A 10,484-nucleotide genomic window follows, 5' to 3' on the forward strand; every position below is an offset into this window, starting at 1 on the left:
TGTGCACCTGGGACAGAGTGTGGTGCTGATGGCAGGCCAGGCAGAGCTGAGAAGGACCCAGTCTGCAGTCTCAACCCAGGGAGATGGGGCACAGCATCACCAGCTGAGCTTCTGCCGTCTGCACCTGCAGTACCCGGGCTCACGCACCTAGGCACCTCCTTGAAAGCTTTGGTACAAAACACAGAACTGTGCTGATACGTTCAGGCTCTGTGTCCCCACTCAAATCTCGCCTTGAATTGTAATCCAAATTGTAATCCCCATGTGTTGGGGGAGGGACCTCATGGGAAGGGAATAGATCATGAGAGTGGTTCCCCCGTGCTGTTCTCATGATAGTGAGTTCTCACAAGATCTGATGGTTTTATAAGGGGCTTTTCCTTCCTTCACTCTGCACTTCACTCTCTTGCTGCCAAGTGAAGTAGGACATGTTTGCTTCCACTTCCGCCATGACTGTAAGTGTCCCAAGGCCTCCTCAGCCACGTGGAACTGTGAGTCAATTAAACCTCTTTCCTTTATAAATTACCCAGTCTCAGGTATTTCTTCATAGCAGCATGAGAACGGACTGATACATGGGCCCACCAGGTCCTGTAGGACCCACTCACTGTCCACCAGGCAATGCCAGGTGGAGGTGCACCCCCAGCACACACCAAAGAGCAGGTGAGCACCTTGCACAGTACATAAGGGTCTCCCCACCTGATGCGCTCCGGTGCCTGTGAACAAAACCACACTGATCATGACCAGCCCTAGAGAAAGTGGTGTCATCTTGCTCCCTCCAGCACGGTAAGCACCCTCCATTCCAGCTGCTTCCAACCCCTCAATGAAAGACTGTCTTTAATTAGTTCATCACCACCTAGTAAAGTGATTTTTTCATCTCTCTCAAGCTTTAGGAGCAACAGCTTAAGAGGTCAGGCACTGTTCATAGTTGTTGCAACTCTGGAAGGGCTGATGCCTTGGAGGAAAGCAGAAAACTTTAGCACATTTGCAGAGGATGTGGAGGTCCTCCACAGACGACACAAGAATGGAGTGTGGAGGATCATGAATTTTCTGTCTGCCCATCATGAATTTTCTGTCTGCGTCCTTAGGGGCAAGACTAGCAAAGAGTGTGAGGTCCAATAGGGATCATTCGAAATGAAGAGAAGCGACTGAACAAGGTATGGTGGGGCTATCCAGACAGCCAGGTGCTGACTCCACCCCCTCCTGGCCCTCATTCTCCATTGCAAGTTCAAGGCTACCCCTAAAGAGGGAGGATGAGGAGGCTGGGGGAAGACCAAGAGCAGTCTATGCCCATCATATCCTATAATTTGTTTAAAAGACATGTTATTAGAATGTTTATTGCCCTGAACCTACCTGAGTAGAATTTAATTCTATTTTATTTTATTTTATTTTATTCAAATTTTTAAAAGCACAAAGGTCTTACCCCACCTACTGAGATCATCCACTGACATTATGATGTTTGGCCTTAACAAAATTCTAGCAAACAGCAAAACTCTTTTCATCGATGAGCCAGATGACACAAAGTCAGATTTTCAAAATAAAAAGATAGGAAAGAAAATTTAAACGTCATGTGCCCATATCATTTACTGCCAAATTTGCAAAGGTTTTTAAAATAATATTCGGCATTGACAAGGGTGCAGTCACCCTCTTCTCTGTGGGAATGTAAGTTGCCTCGCCCATTCTGAAAGCCCCATCTGGCAATATTTTTGGAGGACCCTTAAAAGTCTTATAGCCCCCAATTTCCCTTTTAAGAATCTACCCAAATAATATTTAAAAAAATGTTCAGGCCAAGCACAGGGGCTCACGCCTGTAATCCTGGCACCCTGGGAGGCCAAGGCAGGAAGGTTGCTTCAGCCCGGGAATTCGAGACCAGTCTGGGCAACATGGCAAAACCCGGTCTCTACAAAAAAAAAAAAAAAAAAAAAAAAAAGCAAGGCATGGCAGCATCTGTAGTCCCAGATACTTAGGAGGCTGAGGGGAGAGGATGCCACAAGCCTGGGAAATGGCGGTTGCAATGAGCCGAGATAACACCACTGCACTCCAGCCTGGACAACAGAGCAAGACCCCATCTCCATTTTTTTAAATTATCAAGTTATGTAATAAATTTCTTAAAAAAAATGTTTAAAGATGTTCAATGTAATCATATTTATAACAGAGAAAACCGGTAACAGCCTCAATGTCCTAAAACTGGTTTTAAAAAAATAACAATATAACCATAGAATAGAATATTATACAATCTAGAAGTGGGATTTTTGGAGAATATTTAAATCACATGAAAAATATTCATGAAAGAATGCTAAGCTTCTTAAAAAGTACATAAATGACTTTATAATTAATTAATAAACCTGGAATCTACTAACCTACTAATCATCTCTAGCAGTGAGATCATAGATAATTTCAGTGATTTTTATTTTCTTCCTTCTTTCCCTATTTCCTAATTCTCTTCAGTACACATGTATCAGGAAAAGAAAACGTTATTTGTTCCACAGATGCTGCTAGGAGCAGCTACCCCAAGACAGGCCTTGCACCTTGGGTCATGACAATGCGTGGCTACTGAGAGCTGTTGACAGAGTGGACAGGGCCCAGACCAGGACAGTCTCTTTAGAGGTCTTCACCTCCTCAACCGTAACTTAATCAGCCCCATGCCGGGCTAGCCCCATGCCACAAAGGCTCAGAAATGCCCTGCAACATGTGGGACACCTGGTAGTATCTACATAGGGGTCAGCATCCATCCCAGCTGCTGGGGGTGGCTCAAGAGCTGTGAGGGACACCCTTTCCTGCCTGATACCGTGGACCAGTTTGCAAAGAGCTGACTGTCCTGCTAGGCCCATGATATGTGCATCTCTTGGGTACTCCCTTTAGGTCCCACAATCTCGAAGATTTAGCTTGTCCAAGGTGGACAACATTTCATAGGACGTACACGTCAATATGCATGATTCATTTACCTATACCTCATGGAGCAAAACAGAGACTCTTGGCCTGGCGCAGTGGCTCACACCTGTAATCCCAGCACTTTGGGAGGCTGAGGCGGGCAGATCACTTGAGGTGAGGAGTGAGAAACCAGCCTGGCCAACATGACGAAACCCCGTCTCTACTAAAAATACATAAAATAGCTAAGTGTAGTGGTGCATGCCTGTAATCCCAGCTACTCAATTTAGGAGGTTGAGGCACAAGAATCGCTTGAACCTGGGACGGAGGTTGCAGTGAGCTGAGATGGATCACGCCACTGCACTCCAGCCTGGGTAATAAAGGGAGACTCTATCTAAGAAAAAAAAAAAAAGAGAGACTCTTAAAGATGGGATAACTTTTTTTCATTTTTAAAGAAACTGTAGGCCAGATGCAGTGGCTCATGCCTGTAATCTCAGCACTTTGGGAGGCCAAGACAGGCGGATCATGAGGTCAGGAGATCGAGACCATCCTGGCTAACACGCTGAAACCCCATCTCTACTAAAAATACAAAAAAATTAGCCGGGCGTGGTGGCACGTGCCTGTAATCCCAGCTACTCGGGAGGCTGAGGCAGGAGAATGGCATGAACCCTGGAGGCAGAGCTTGCAGTGAGCCGAGATTGCGCCACTGAACTCCAGCCTGGGCGACAGAGCGAGACTTCGTCTCAAAAAAAAAAAAAAAGAAAGAAAGAAACTATAGTGCTCTTTGTCCTGGGATGAACTGGATCCCTCCGAGTGAAGAGACAGCTGGTGGGGGCATTACCAGCACACACCCCCAGACCAAGGCAGTTAGCTGCTCCCAGGAACCGGGCAGTCACGCTCCACCAGGCTACACCCAGAGGTGCCATGGGGAGGCTGATGGAAGTGGTTTTAAGGACCAGTGCAGAAGAAATATCTGGCAATACCAGCACTCCTGCTGACTGTTGCTTTGTCTTTCTCTCAAGGAACTCAAGGGATAAGGTGGACAGAGACAAAGCTGCCATGGTCCAGTGCTCATAACTGAGGCTCTTGCCACAGGTAAAACAGGCAGAGAGCAGAGATTAGGATTAAAAACAGGGGAGGGAGTTGGGGAGGGAGGGTTACAGCACGGAGGCAAGAAGGACAAAACCCTGAACTTGCTGGCTGGATAGAGTCCCAGTGGGACCTGTATGGGGACAAGAAGAGAATGGCACCCTGCCAGTAAGTGGTCCCAGATGAAGAATCCCTGACCCAGGCCCCATCTCATTTAGCTCCAGAGGCAGATCCCAGAACCTGGAGCCATACTGCCCGGGCTGCTCCACCCTTTATTCACAAGTTGGTGACTCTGGGCAATGTCTTGACATCTCTGTAACATGCGGATGGCAGGAGGACCCATGTCACAGGGCCGCTGTGAGGATTAGATTAGTGAATCAGTGTATGGCAGCCCTCAGAACAGAGCCTGGCACACAGTAGAGGCTACAGAAGCACTTGGAGCTGCTGTTATTATTATCTGCCCACGTGCCCTGGTTAGAGGTCAGGGAGCCCTTCGGAAAGCAGCCTGGCCTCCTACAGCCTCTCCAGCGGCTGCCTTCGGAAGCAGAGAGACTTTCCAATGGAAATTCCCTTGCAGCTCTGTGCACAGGTTGCTGGCCCCTGGGGCCACGGACTCCGAGAACAATGCCTGGCTGTGCATTGCCGGCCCAGCCCTCTTCTGAAGAATCCCAGCAGCCAGGCCAGCAGTGTACCAGGAAGCCACACAGTGTGGCAGAAAGCCTGCCATTCTGCAAACCCCAGAGGCAGGAAGTCAAAGCACATCTGCAGAGGGTCCTCACGACACCTGGCATGGAGGACCGCTAGCCAGTGTGAGTGGGAAGAATTTCTTTCTCTCAAGGCCTACTTTCAGGAGACTCTCTAGGTCCTTTTAGGAACAGAGCAGATGAGGGCAAACACACGTCACTCACACCCACCCCCTTCCCTACCTTAACGCCACTCAGTCGTCCAGTCCCCAAGTCCCATCCACAAAGAGAAGAGCAAATCATTTGGCAGGGGCCCCTGGTATGAGGTGGCTTTGTAACATGAGCTGTGTGTCCGCAAACAACTAGGGCAAGACCATTAAGTTCATTACACCTGTCACTCTGCCAGCTGAGCTTCCAAATTGCCCAGATGAAAGTACATTATGCCCAAGGAGTGCCACCCAGGCCCTCCCAGGCCAGTACAGTCTTATCTATCGTAGACAATTTGTTCTCAGTGTCTGCACCTGCAGAAAGAACACAACTGTAAACAGCTTGAAACTTGGCTTTGAGATACTTTAGGCCCTGGGCAGCTAAGAACAAAGTTTAGGTCTCCTGGGAAGAAGCTAGGTGCCTGATTTCCCTGCTCAGAGGAAGAACGGGAGTGTGGACCAGAGGTGGGGCCAGGGCAGGGGAGGAGGCGGAGCAGCCTAGCAAAATAAAGGACACAGAGTTGCTCCTTGGATTCTACTGCCCTGCAGTAGAGCCAAAAATAAAAGCAAGGCACACCCTTTTCATTTCCGAACCGAGGCACAGCATTCTAGGCGGCAGGCAGAGGCCCTCTGCGCAGCTGCATGCACACCAGGCCCATGAGCGGCGCCCAGCCGGCCGCCGGCTGCAGAGTGCGTTTGCAGTGCAAGCGTGTTGCAGACAGCGGTAATTTATTTATCCCTGTCATGTAACATTAACAATCTGTCTGGAGCTTGGCAAGCACCAACTTGCACTGTCACATAAACTGTCTGACAAACTTAAAGTTTCGTAAATGCTTCTCTTTTTCCAGCAGACAATAAAGCATCCTTAAAAAAAAATAGTTGTCATCTTTTCTGTTCCTTTTCTCTCTTCCTCTTCCAAAAAAAAAAAAGGAAGAAAAAGAAAAAAAAAACCAACAACAAAAGAATCCATGCAAACAGAAATGATCCCTCAGCAGGATCCTTAACCCTGAACCGCTCGACATTTTTCCGATGCCAAGTAAATGAGTAAATAAATGGATGGGGGGAGTGACGTTGTAGGAGACGGTTGAGAAGGGGGTACAGAGGAAAATCTGCAAAACAAAAGTACAGTCATTAAAAATTAATAAAGGGTGTGGACATCCAGACCCCACCCCCGTCTGCTCATGGGGATTGAGCCAGACATTCTGTGTCCTCGTTAAGTGGAGTCTGGCAGGCTGCCGGAGTGTTAGTGGGTTCTGGGAATGCCAATATATTAACCAGAGGACTTTTTGCATACCCTTTAGAGTTTTTATTCTAGAAAAGTCAACCATTTGGCACGGTGCAGCATTATTTTTGTCCGGGAAAGCTCGCAGCTGCCAATCAAGGGAGAAATTATATCTATGTTCTTTGTAATCTCCAAGACCTAACTGGAAAACAAGCTTGGTGGAAAGAAAAGTCTTCACAAAAACAGCTTAAAAGGCCAAAGTACCATTTTTAGTGAGAACTCAAAAGAAAAGCAATCCATTCTTAAATCACATGGATATGTGACAATACAGACATCATTTTCAATTCCTCCTGTGATGGAAAAAAATGACATTAACTGAAAATTCAAACCCAATATTTTCAGCATAATTAATAGTACAGGTACTAGCTTCAGTCCTTTCTCTGCCTAACAATGAAGCAAACAATGCCCCCAAAAAAATGTCCCTAAAAGGTGGCAGGTCTTGTGGCCTAAATTTTCAAATAGTAGACAGAACCTTTGCATTCCTATTTTGAAACTTAAGATTCATCTTCCATGTACACCCATAATATAGGTCAAGATGTAATTCTAAACTAACACAGTTCATATAGGCAGAAAGTCTCTTTGACATCAGAAAATAATGGCTTCCAGGAGATATTTTTCTGAGACCTAAAAAAAGGAAGGAACAGAGGGAGAGAGGGAAGGAGACAGAGAGGAAGGAAGAAAGAAAAGAATAATTTTGGACTACATAGCAATTTTGCCACTATTCATATTTAATATCCACGTGCCGCTATACATTCTGTTAACTATTTCCAAAAATTTTTCCAGGTTAATATGGTACGCTCTTCTTTTACAATGTTTTATCACTTCTTGAGGGATAACATTTTTCCTTCTCTATTAACTCTTACACAGAAAGAAGGACACACCATAGAGACTGGATAAGCCCAGATTCCAAAGAAAGATGAGAAGAAACATGGCAAGGACTACCAGAAAGATCAGAGCAGTCTACAATTTCAAGAATTCCTGCCCAGGGCCCTGAGGTGGCTTTGGTTTTACATAATGACGTAGAGCAGTCACCTCCCACCCACCACAAGGAGACTTTATGCTGGCTACATGCAAAGACGTCAGGAGCTCAGGGATCTCTGCTGGACTGCCTGCCAGAAACCATGCACAAGGAGCAAAAGTCACTCTCCTCTGACTGTGCTTCCCTATCAGTCAGGGAGGTTACCCCTGCAGCAGCCCAGTGCAAAAACAGAGAGCGTCCCAGGAGCTATGAGGCTGGTCTGCCAGGCTGCTAAGTCAACCAAGACTACAGCACAGTCCCAAACTGTAAACACCTCTGCAGACGGGCCCTTGCTCTCCGCGTGCCAGGCAAGAAAACTATTCTTAGAACACTGTCAGCAGTTGGGGGAAAATAAATATTTGTCTATGTATGTATATACTCCAGTGGGAGTGGGGTGGGGTGGAGGAGTCTCAAATAATGTGCCAACAAATTGGCACAAAATCCCTTAATAAGCAGCTGGCACTGGCTGCGTTCCACTGCAGGATTGTGGTCTTGCAAACCAAGCCCATGAGAGGATTCAAGAGACAGCCCTAAAAACCTGCCGGGAAGAGTCTTCTCCAATGTAAATACAAACCTACACGAACCAGGACCATGGCCAACAATGGCAAGCCCTTCCAAGGGTAACAGCAGAATGTTAAGAAATTAGAGAGGTCTTTTAAAACAAGGGAAGAAGGTAGCTACAATTCCATTACAGCAAATCCCTTACTGGCATTTACATTCCCAGCCCTAATTCCTAACACTGTGTTCAATGTCAATAGCAAAATGAAGCTCTTAAAAAGAATTAAGCTTTCAAAGATCATAAGGAAGTTAGCCCCCTGTTTTAAAAAGCACTGCTTAGAAAGGTCCATCAAATAACATTTCAAGGGTTGATGGGATACCAAATATAATTCAACAAATATACATGGGTAATATTCAGACATCCTCATTTGTCTATGTAATGACTCAGATTTGACACTCTGATCCTTGACTGAACACAAAGACTATATTCCAGAAGAATTGTGCAGAGTACAAAGGGAGAGTTACAGATGACAACACACTCGAGTTAAAGACTAGAAAAGACAATACTCATATACAGAATGCAGACATGACTTGATGCAATGGCAGTCTCCCTGTGCAGACTTTGCAGAACCTTCTCTGTCATTCAATACTCAGTCCTGAAGCTCCAGGGGAGATACAGAGAGGAGGATGCCATTCTTGGCTAGCCAAACCGGCAGAAAGGGCCGTTTTTAAAGGGAAGCTTCCCAGCACTAGCCCTTCGAGAAGGTACCAACCTCCTTACCAGCCACAGGACCCTATTTTTGAGAGTCAATGCTGCTCACCATCTCTATCCACCTCTACTGCAAATAACTTACTAATACTAGCGCTCAGAACCCACATTCTGTGCAGCTACTCTTACCTCACATCCTACAATGCCTAACACATAGTAGGCCCTCAATAAATATGTATTGCAATGGTAATTAACATTTAGAAAGCAGCGCTGGTCCGGGATTGAGAAGATGCCAAAATAATTAGAAAAGAGAAAAAGAGAAGGGAATAGACCAAGACACAGAGGAAAAGAAAAGAAGCAAATCAAAATTATCTAATTCTAGCTAATTAAAAAATTTTGGGGGAAAAACAAAAATCATGCTAGTTCATGCGGCTATGGGCACACAGCAATCATTCCTGTGCCTGGGCAGAGCTAAGGAGCCCTGCTCGCTTTAAAGAGCTTCTAGCTGCCCTGACTGGCGACGAGGTGTCCCTCCAGGTAGGTGACCCAAGAACGCTGTGCTCTCGGATGCGCCTTCCCCCAGTGCCGCCCACCCACCATGTGTCCCTGTCGTCCTGAAAACCTCTGCCTCATCGGGAAACCTTCTCCTTTTCCAATTAAAAAAAAAAAAAAAGTTTAAAAACAAGCAAATGCCCTCTCCGCCACGATAGCGATTTAACCTAAACCGAACCCACTGTCTTCCACCGGTGTACTCACAGGGCGCGCCCCCAGGCCCACCCGGGGCGGCGCACCGGGCAGGGGTCCCGAGGAAGCTTCCTAAAGGCTGTGCAGGGCAGACCCCTTCACAAAGGCAAGTGCCGGGCCGGGCTGGGTGCTCGTCGCTTCCTGTTTATTCCACGGTGAGGGGCAGAGAGAAATTCAACACACGCCTGCTTCCTCCGGGGCTCGGAGACCCAGCCTAAGTGCAACAGCAGCCGCCCCAGACAATCGACTTCCCAGCCAATGCCGGGAGCTCCGGGCGGTCCCGCGACCGACGTCAACGCGCGCGGGGGGACCCGGGGGGACGCCGGGTGAAGCGGGCCCGAGGGGCCGGGTCCGGGGAGCGCACGGTGCAGGATGCGGGACTGAGGGGCTGCGGGGCTTGGCCCGCCCCCTCCTTCCCGCAAACTCCCCGGTCAGGTCCTGCAGGATCTTCCCGCTTCCCGCTGACCTCCAGTCTCTGCCCGCCACGGCTCGCCGAGGCCTAGGGGCGCGGAGACAGTTGGGGCTACCATCCGCGCGCCCATCCTGGCCTCCGGGCGGTGCAGTATTCAGTCTTGCAACCGCGGGACACCCTGCGCCCCAGGGCACCAGGAAACAGAAAACGGGGTGGGGGTCGGCGAAGTCCCTCCACCGGCGTAACCCCGCCCGCGGGCCAGCGCCGGACCCCCGCCGTACCCACCGGCAAGCCCACCCGGACCAAGCCTCACAGACCTCGCGCGCTCGGCGCCCAGCTGCTCCCTCCGGCCCCAGCCGACGGCGCAGGCTCGCGGACGTCCAGTTCCCAAAGCGTCCGGTTCCCGAGTCCCCCGCCCCCCTCCGCCACCCCTCCGCCACCCCTCCCTCCGGAGCGCAGCGGTTAACTTGGGCCAGAAGCCGCGACCACTGCGGCCACCTCGGGTCCGCACTCACCTGGGCCGCCCCCCCGGAGCGGAGGCGGGGACTGCCCGCAGTGCGGCTCCGCGGCCACCGGCCCTGCTGGCCAGGGGGAGGGGCGCTGCGCGGGGCGCGGCAGGGGGCGCGCGGCGGGCCGGCGGGGAGCGCGGCGCGCCGGGGTTCTTTAAGAGCTGAGGACCTCACCCCCGGGCCTCCCCCGCGCTCCCCGCCCCGCTTCCACTTTCCCAGGCACCCGCAGCCTGTCTGGCTGCAGCGGCGGCAGCGGCTCCGTGGCTTGCAGGGGATCCCCGGCCGGCCGCGGCGGCGCGCGGAGCGGGCAGGGCCAACGCACTCGCCTGCTAATCCCGCCGGGCCCGGTCCGCAGCCTCAGCGCGGGGAGAGAGGGGACGCGGCGCTGCGGCCGCCGGGGAGGTGTCCCGCCTCCAGTCGCCGGAGGGGGGGAGTGTCCCGCCTCCCGCCGCCGCCGCCGCCGCCGCCGTCTGTC

General features: G+C 50.1%; 1 protein-coding gene across 7 annotated transcripts in view; it reads right to left on the reverse strand.

The window, feature by feature from the left end:
• Positions 1 to 10,139, reverse strand: part of LDLRAD4 (low density lipoprotein receptor class A domain containing 4) — a 436,354-nt gene extending 426,215 nt beyond the window's left edge. For 2 of the 7 annotated variants that reach the window (XM_009433595.4, XM_054672297.1), the window contains exon 1: positions 10,016 to 10,139. The gene's annotated coding sequence lies outside the window, so the exon portion shown is untranslated. Of the gene's footprint in view, positions 1 to 9,100; positions 9,496 to 9,817; positions 9,904 to 10,015 lie in introns of those variants that run through there. The other 5 variants (XM_009433594.5, XM_063795515.1, XM_009433598.3 and 2 more) reach the window with 4 other exon arrangements.
• Between the last annotated feature and the right edge of the window lie 345 nt (positions 10,140 to 10,484).

Source organism: Pan troglodytes, chromosome 17 (assembly GCF_028858775.2).
Source record: "Pan troglodytes isolate AG18354 chromosome 17, NHGRI_mPanTro3-v2.0_pri, whole genome shotgun sequence".
NCBI lineage: Eukaryota > Metazoa > Chordata > Mammalia > Primates > Hominidae > Pan > Pan troglodytes.